Source organism: Daucus carota, chromosome 3, assembly GCF_001625215.2.
Source record: "Daucus carota subsp. sativus chromosome 3, DH1 v3.0, whole genome shotgun sequence".
NCBI classification, from domain to species: domain Eukaryota; kingdom Viridiplantae; phylum Streptophyta; class Magnoliopsida; order Apiales; family Apiaceae; genus Daucus; species Daucus carota.
In genome coordinates this window covers 41,437,386-41,446,320 of record NC_030383.2, presented here as the reverse complement: position 1 = coordinate 41,446,320, position 8,935 = coordinate 41,437,386, and positions in this window count along the sequence as shown.

Sequence of the window (8,935 nt, the reverse complement as noted above, 5' to 3'; positions counted from 1 at the left end):
GGTTGTATGTACAATTTGGGGGGAGTTTCTGAATTAGGTTTAATTTGGAGGTTGAACAGAGGGTTCTAAATTAGGGAAAATATGTGGGTTTGTGTTAGATGGGGTTAAAGATTAGTGGGTTAAGAAGCTGATGTGTCACTATTAAACGACAGATTGTTTAAAGTCAAATCTATTTAACGGTCGTGAAAATTTTCATGTGTTTAGTGATTCGTGTGAAATATTTACGCTATTAGGTGATTTGAATGAAAGCTTTTTGAAGGAAATTCGTAGTCAGTTGAGTGACCAAAACACCATTTAGCCCTGATATTTTAAGAATAATTGAAAATTTTGGTGAATTTCTAGTACATGGTGCGGATTGAGCGGAGACATAGACAACTTCGAGTGGATGATGATATAAAGAAGGCGTTTTAAGAATAATTGGGAAGGGAGATGGGCTTTGTGGGAGTGATGATATGTAAGGATATTTGAGAACAATCGGGAATTTTGACGAGATTCAAGTTTGACGGTTGGACTGAATAAGACTTGGTATGAGTGATAATTTTTTTTAATTTATATTCGAATTGTTTTTATTTAGTAATTTTCCTATATCTCTACAAGTATCGTTCTTTTTATAATATATCATTATAAAAATATACACAAGACATATTTTTTTTTTTTTGAAAGGCCAAAGATTTCATTGATAAAAGGGTTACAAGATTTTCTGCCAGTACCATAATATAACTAGAGACTAGAATCTAGAGACCCTACAAAGATAGCAATCATATCAGCTACATTTGCATGCTTTACTCTATCCCATAAGACCTTGGAAATTACCTAATAACTAGACACAATCCTATCTCCACTGACAAAAGCTAGAACATTCCCCATGCAAACTACACGACTCCCCCCATACAAACTTCACGAATCCCCCCATGCAGTTAGTCAAGAATCTCTATCACTTCAACCATTTCCTCCCCAGCGAGCATCTGGGCACCATCGTCGACCTCAGGGACAACTTGCTCGTCGTCGTCCACCACAGCAGGTACAATATCTTCTTCATGAACTGCCATAAACTGGGGGTCAGCGGGGCCCAACCCCATATCCCGATTCCAGAGTTCGAACACCTGCCCAAAGGGCTGCGCCATGATAACCATTTGTTTGTAGTGCTCAGCTCCATGATGAGCAAGATAAATAGCTAGCTCATTGGCATTAGTCTCACAGAGCCTTACTTCCATGTGGAAGTTCCTGTCTGCATTTCGTTGGTTCAACTGCTGAACTATTTCAGCATGATCTGGGTGAACTCCTTCGAGAGAGGAGTTCCTCCATTCCCAGAAGGAGTCCACATGGTTACTTTCCAGCACAAAATGCTCCATTTTCTCTACATACGCTCGTTTGCACCCCTCTAGCATGGCCTGATACTCATTGATCCTGGGGTTAGTGATCCCCAACGAGCCTGACAGCATACGGATGATTTTGCCACGACAGTTTCTGATGACCACCCCAATGCCTGTAACATTACCATTTGGCAAAGCATTGACGAAAAAACAGCCGTGCACGTTAATTTTGACAAATCCAGGTCTAGGCATAATCCACCTGGGGTTAGCATCGACATTCTCGACCTCAGCCATGGGTGAGGAAAGAAGCAAGGAGAAGAGGGGGAGAAAGTACAGAGGTATTTGGTAGAGGAAAAGCAAGAGATGTGAATGAACACATCTCTCAACTGGTCTGTATAAATAGCCACTGAGGAAGTGTGTTGGAAATCCAAGAAGCACGCCTGGGCGGACAAATACTATCAGGCTTGAAGCAGGATTGGGTGAGGCGAAGAGGCTCTGCAGAAGATTCTAGAAATAATCATTACTCTAGAAAATTATGTACAAGTTTTAAATCCCTCCCAAATTTGAATTTATTAGGAGAAAGCCCAAGATAAAGATATATCCGGCTTATGGGCCCCAGATTTAGCCAATAAGTCTGCCACGTTGTTGAGGTCTCTAGGAATTAATTTTACAAATATTTGTCTCGAGGCTAATTGCATGGCCAGCTCAGTATCACCTTCTCCCCCTGTATGAGAATATAACTCCAAGAACCTGTTAATAAGTGACTTGCAGTCCACATACACCAGTAGTGATTTGTCTGCCCAAACTGACTGTGCAAAATTTTTTATCAAAAAACATAGTGCACTCCACTCCGCTTCCAATGGAGAATTAGCATTGCAAGGCCCTGAAAAAGTAAAAATGGCATTTCCATTTTGTTTTTGAATGAACCCTCCTATACCAGCTTTACTTTGCCCATTCCTAGACTTCAACGATCCATCAATGAAGCCTATTAATTCTGATTGAACTTGGAGCAGAGACTGTCTTTGTAGTGACTCTGAGTTGGTGACTGTACCCATGGGATTTGAGTACCACCACCGAGAGGACTCTTTAACTAATAAGTCTGATGCTAAGCACCAGTCTAAAGACTGTTGTTTCACCAGTGCTAGCATTTCTCCAACACTTTGGTTCTTGCCTCTGAATATTACTGCATTTCTTGAGAGCCAAATGATCCACAAAGTGGCACATAAGACTATTTTCCATACCATCTTTGCCTTTTTGTGTGTGAACATCTTTGCAGAAATCCATAGCGCCTCCAAGGAGTTGAAATGCAAGTAGCCAGGATGGATTTGCCACCAAAAACATACAAGATTCCACATATACCTAGCCCGAGGACATCCTTGAAAGAGATGAAACTCCGTTTCTTCTTAATAACCACAAAAGCTACACGCATTGTTTTCATTTATGTGAACCCCTCTCTTAGACAGAAGATCCCTGGTGGGAAGGACATTTAGATGAAGTTTCCACAGGAAGAGCTTGATCTTATTAGGAACCTTCATCTTCCAAATAAATTCCCATTGAATTCTCTCTTCAGAATAAGTAAGTTCTTGTGTGGCTTTTTTAGCAGAGTACTCAGCCCTCGCAGCCTTCCATATGAGTCTGTCCTCTTTGGTTGATAATGACACATCCTTCACTATTATTGCTAGCTTGTCTAAATCCTCTAATTCCCAGGCCCTAAGAGCCCTTCTCCAGATGTTGTCTTTAGCAGAGCTTGATGAAAACCAACTCTGAATAAAGGAGCTTACAGTGTATTCTTTGAGCTTGGAAAGGCTATACAACCTGTTGAATTTCTCCATTAGTGGGCTGTCCTCAAACCAACAATCCTCCCAAAACAGTATCTTGTTACCATTGCCCAAGGCCCAGGTGAAGTTCTTATGCTTAGCAGTCTGTTTGAATAGAGAATGATGAGCTGTTCTGACAATTGCCTCCAGACTATCTGACATTTTTTTATGGCTCAGGCCCTCACTGAGACTAACCTTGCTGGTGCAGTTGTACTTCCCTCTAATCCAGATATTCCAACTTCTGTGCCTTTCTTTTTCCCACCTGTAAGACCATTTTCCTAATAGGGATAAATTTTTTATCTTGATGGGAGTCAAACCAAGACCACCCTGATATCTTGGTTTGCATACTTTAGCCCAGTTAACTAAATGTAACTTCTTCTGTGCCCCTTCTTTGCCTTCCATCTGCCCCCACAGAAAATCTCTCCTGATCTTCTCCAATTTGTTGCATATAGATGAGGGAATAGAGTGCAAACTCATCCAATATACTGGCAAGCTGTCCAGTACCGATTTAACAAGCACTGATCTTCCTGCTTGATTAAGATAGTCAGCCTTCCAGCCTGCCAATTTTTGACTAAACCTCCTAATTAATGGATCCCAGAACACCTTCCTTTTACATGAGACTCCTATAGGAATTCCTAGGTACTTCATTGGCCACACGCCAAGTTTGCATTTGAGGATCTGAGCACCCTCATATTGGTTAGTATGGCAGCACTTATGTGCAAAAATTTCACTCTTGTCAAAATTTATCTTGAGCCCCGAGATTAACTGGAAGCATTGTAGGACAGTTTTCACACCCTTTACAGATGTTACAGAATCTTCCACGAAGATTATCGTGTCATCCGCGAATTGTAAGTGTGTGATTGGAGGAGATGATTTATCCAGCGTAATCCCTCTAAAGATTCCTTTATTTGCTGCTTCGTTTAACATTGAGCTAAGCACTTCTGCAACCAGATTAAAGAGCAGAGGGGATAGGGGGTCTCCCTGCCGCAACCCTCTACTCGGAGAAAATTCTTTCGTGGGTGATCCGTTAACTAGGATAGATATTCTTGAAGTACTCAGCAAGGACTTAATCCAGTCTATCCATTTAGTATTAAAATTCATTTTCTCCAAGACTGAAAACAGGAACTCCCACTTGATGGTATCAAAAGCTTTTTCAAAATCAAGCTTGATCACCATCCCCTTACACTTGTTCTTCTGGAGAGAGTGAACTATCTCCTTGACCACCAAGATACCCTCAGAAGCTTGTCTTCCTTTAGTAAACCCGGATTGGGTGTCACTGGTCAAATAACCCATATGAGCGGCAAGCCTACTTGCTAGGACTTTTGTGAGGACTTTGATTGAGGTGTTAATAAGGCTGATGGGTCTATAATCCCTAACTGTTGATGGATCTGCGTTTTTAGGAATCAATGTCACAAAGGAGGAATTTAGGCCAGCTGGAATTACAGCAGTGTCATGGAATGCAAATATGAAGTTCTCCATCTTGGAGCTGATAAAAGGCCACAAAAATTTTAGACTACGAATGTTAAGGCCGTCTGGCCCAGGTGCTTTGTCATCCCCCATGGAACCCAGCGCAGCTATCATTTCTTGTTTGTGAATGAGTCTAACCAAGTCTTGGCTATCTTTGTCCGACAACCTTGGTAGCGTTAGGAGACCCAAATCTAACAGACTATCTCCCCTACTCCTAAAGAACTCTGTATAATGCTCAAAGAAGGCTTGCTTGATCAATTCGTGCTCGGTTACCCATTTGCCGCCCCAATACAATTTGGTTATTGAATTCCTGCTTTTCCGCCTTTGTACAGCTTGATGAAAGAACTTTGTATTACCATCCCCCAGCTTCAGCCAATTTATTCTTGCCTTTTGGCTCAACATAGATTCCTTGTGATCGTATAAAGTTTTTAACCTCCTCCTAATCTCTAGGAGCTCTATCTCTATTGATGGGCTATCATCTAGTATGTCCTGTTTAAACTCCTCCTTTAGAACTCCGCTTAATAGTAACTTTAATATCCCTCAGAGCTTGCTGAATATTGGCATTTTCCCAACCCTTTTTGCTTTTGGATAGACTCTTCACCTCTTCTAGGAGACTATCAGTTAGGAAGCAATTAAATATCTTGAAAGGCTTGGGGCTTACATCCCTTGTCCCTGAAGATACCAAGAGCGGTTTATGATCCGAATGCTTCCTACCTAGAGCCACCACCTGCCACTGTTGCGTAAAATACTAATGTGCAAGTGTACACAATCGCAAACAAGTAATATAGTAATAAATACCAGATATCGTTCCTCAAGGACTATGTAAACGTATCAATCACGAATAATATCTAACAGTCTAGTTATCGAACACAATAAATTATTGATGGTTTTTATATTAAAACTAAATTTAACCAACTAAAATTATACTAAAGAGCTTAACGAGTTTCAAATATGAGAAGATAAGTCAGGATAATTACTTCCTCCTAACACAAGAATATCGGTAAAAGAGTCGCGAAATATTGTAGCAAATCACAATTTACTAGCCAGAATTCAATGGTCATAGGCTTCTCTCGAAATCACTATGATATAATTCCTACAAATAAACTAACATATGTCTATGCCAATTTAATATTCGGAATCCAATTAAGCATCAATTCACAAAGCTATGCATGGTCACAATATATGTCTATACCGTAACTAAATTATAATCAAAAGATATAATCATGCACCATTCAAGTCTTGTGTCAATTAATCATAACCCTCTCAGTATTATGATTAACTCGATAACCCACTAAAGTTGATCAGACAATAGCAAGTATTAACATGAAAAACACTTGAATGAGTAAACCATAAAATCGCATACAATAGTCTTTAACAAAACACCAAAATCCTCATGCTAGGGTTCCATAAAAATCCCAACTTTATACAATTAGTTCATACTCAAAATATCAAAATCAACCAAGAATAAGAAAAACATGTTCATAATAACAAGAGTTAAGGAGAGAATTTTAAACAAAGAGATGAAGAAACAAATCCACTGAATGTCTTCAATGGCTGAAATCTCTTCCGTCTTGCTTCTACTTTTTCTCTATGCTTGTGCCTCCCTTCTCTATCTTGTACCGTGTCTCTCTCTCTAATTAGGTCTCAATACTAAAACCTAATAACTCTATTAAAAGTACTTTTTATGAATTAATGAAAATACAAGGAGATTTCCGAATCAGAATAGAATTCCAAAAGTGGAAATTCGCAGTTGACTTTTTGACTCTGATTCTGGGCTGATTAGACTGGGATAAAAATGCAAGTCGACCTCTGAATTAAAGGCCTTGTTCTAAGCTTCGCGTGGGCTCTTGAATCACCTGATTTGGACTTCTAGAACTCCAGATATGGCCCAAACAGTGAATGCTGCGCAACTAGCCTTAAAATCCGAATTTTATTCGAATTAAACTCCAATTCTTGCTATTTAAACTCCAATCCATATTTGATTAGAATTCCTTGCATCCTACAATAAAACATTAAAATTTAATAAATAAAAATCCAATTAAGTACAAAATAACTAAAATACAGGGACAATATTAAGATAAAATGCACGCTTATCACATCCCCACACTTAGCATTTTGCACGTCCTCGGGCAAAGAAAAAACAAAAAAACTATGCCTAAACTAACTAGTACCACTTCCGTAGGTGATCACGATTGCATTTGGCATATGCAACAAGCCCTTTAAACCCCTAGACAGCTCTAGTGGACGAGTAAGGTCTCGTGAGGGTTTATAGTGAATATACCCACAAAATCCATTTTTTATCTTGCCAAGTCCCAAATATGCAACATACATGAATGCAAACTAAATGAATTAAATCACAATTCCAATCATGCAAGTATCAACCTTGTTAACATATAATCCTCAGAAAATGCAACAGTCAAGGCATTCATCTATCTCACATATTAGTCATGCTACTCTTTCATTGTAAGTGCGGAGTGCATCGTGTGTGTTCAAAATGCTCTCCAGTGAAACAAAATAGAGACCAACAAACTTCTACAGAGTCTTAACCATGAGTCGTTAATCAGAATAATGCTTAAACACTCCGTTACATTAGAGTCAACTCTCGCTTAGGGTCACCAAGGAACTTCCATGCCTCTCCTATATTTTTTTTTTCACTTCCTATTATTTGGTGTGTATGTGCTCGGTCTAAGGTCGGGACGCTTCTCAGGGTAAGTGAGTTACGACCACCATAAGACTTCACCAACCAAATTGTTCACACATGGGATTTAGGTAGCTTATTTGACCGTGCAATGGTTGAGATCCCTAAAGATTTATGCACTAATACCCATTTAACGAGTGTTGGGTCAGCAATCCCAAACCATAAAGGCTTTAGGTTACTAGGCACAAGGTCCCCTCAGACTTAATTACTCGAGTATTAATGAGCTCAACCTAGTCAATTATACCACCATTTTTTTTTTGTGAACTTTATTGCTACTACAATCTTTCTTCTTTTTTTTTTTCTATTTTTTCTGTATTTTTTTTTTTTTTGAAAGGCATGTATATCCCAAAGTTCCCCTTTACTTAAGAATTATAGGCTCTAAGCTCAAAAGGGCATAGTCAAAATTCTACGCCCGGCTCATAGCTAACACTCAAGAAATAAGCTGGTCTAAAATCTTGTCTCTAGAGCATTATATAATGTAATTAAAATTCCGCACAAACAACTTCTAAGCATGCACAACATCACATATAATCAAGATTACTAACCAAGACATTATGCACAATAAATCATCATAGGATGTCAACATGGTATAACAAACATTCATGGAATTATGAAAATGCACCTAAAAATTAAAATAAAAAAAATAAGTTCTACCAAAAAAAACATGCATCTATATTTAATGCAACTAATGTGAATTTTCTAATAATGGGACAAGGCAAAACAATTTTTATCATTTTTTTTATAACTTATAAAACTATTAAAAATAATCCAAAAAAAAAAAACTCTAACTAAAAATATATATTATTCTTCTTTTTTTTTTCTTTTTTTTTTTTTTGGTTGAAAACCCCTCCCCACACTTAAGTGGTTCATTGTCCTCAATGAATAAAAGAAACTAAAAAATATATATATAATATAAGATAATAAATCAATAATAATATTCTAGAAAAGAAGTTGAGAAGAAGACTCCCCTCAAATAAATGCTTGAATAGAAATGTGACAAGAAGTAGCAGCTGGCACATCGGTTAAAGAAGCAGCCATAAAAGTCTCTTTCGAGAAGGACAGGAGTTCGACCCCAAGCACTTGCAGTTGATTTCTTTTTTATAACACTGTACACCAAGGACCAAGGATCGCGCACTCGACTGAGAAAAATCAGTGCAATGTTGTGAGCTGGACCATGGGCCTGGCCATGGTATGGCCCGTCAGTTGATGGGCTGGGCTTGGTCAATGAACTCCAGTTGATGGGCTGGGCTTGGAACAGCAACTGAACTTCTTTCAGTATAAATTCAAAATGAATTTAAATGAGCCGAGATTCAAAATGACTCTAAATGGGCCGAGATGAGATGAAGCCCAACGAAAAAGAAAGCTAGAGCCCAGCGGAAGAAAACAACACATAAAACAAGCGGAGCCTCATGTGGAAACAGAAGGTGAAGACGGCCGTTTTATAAAATAAAAACGCCGGTTCTGCTCTTCTGTCCTGCTCTTCTGTGCATTCTGACAGAACCATAAAACGGCCATTCTACAAAAGTAGAACGCCCATCCACTGTCTCTGACTTGTGCACCCTCTTTTTTTTTTCTTTTTTTTTTTTCTGTGAACAAATCAACTTAAACCTGCCTGATTATATAATCCTTTTTTTCTTCAC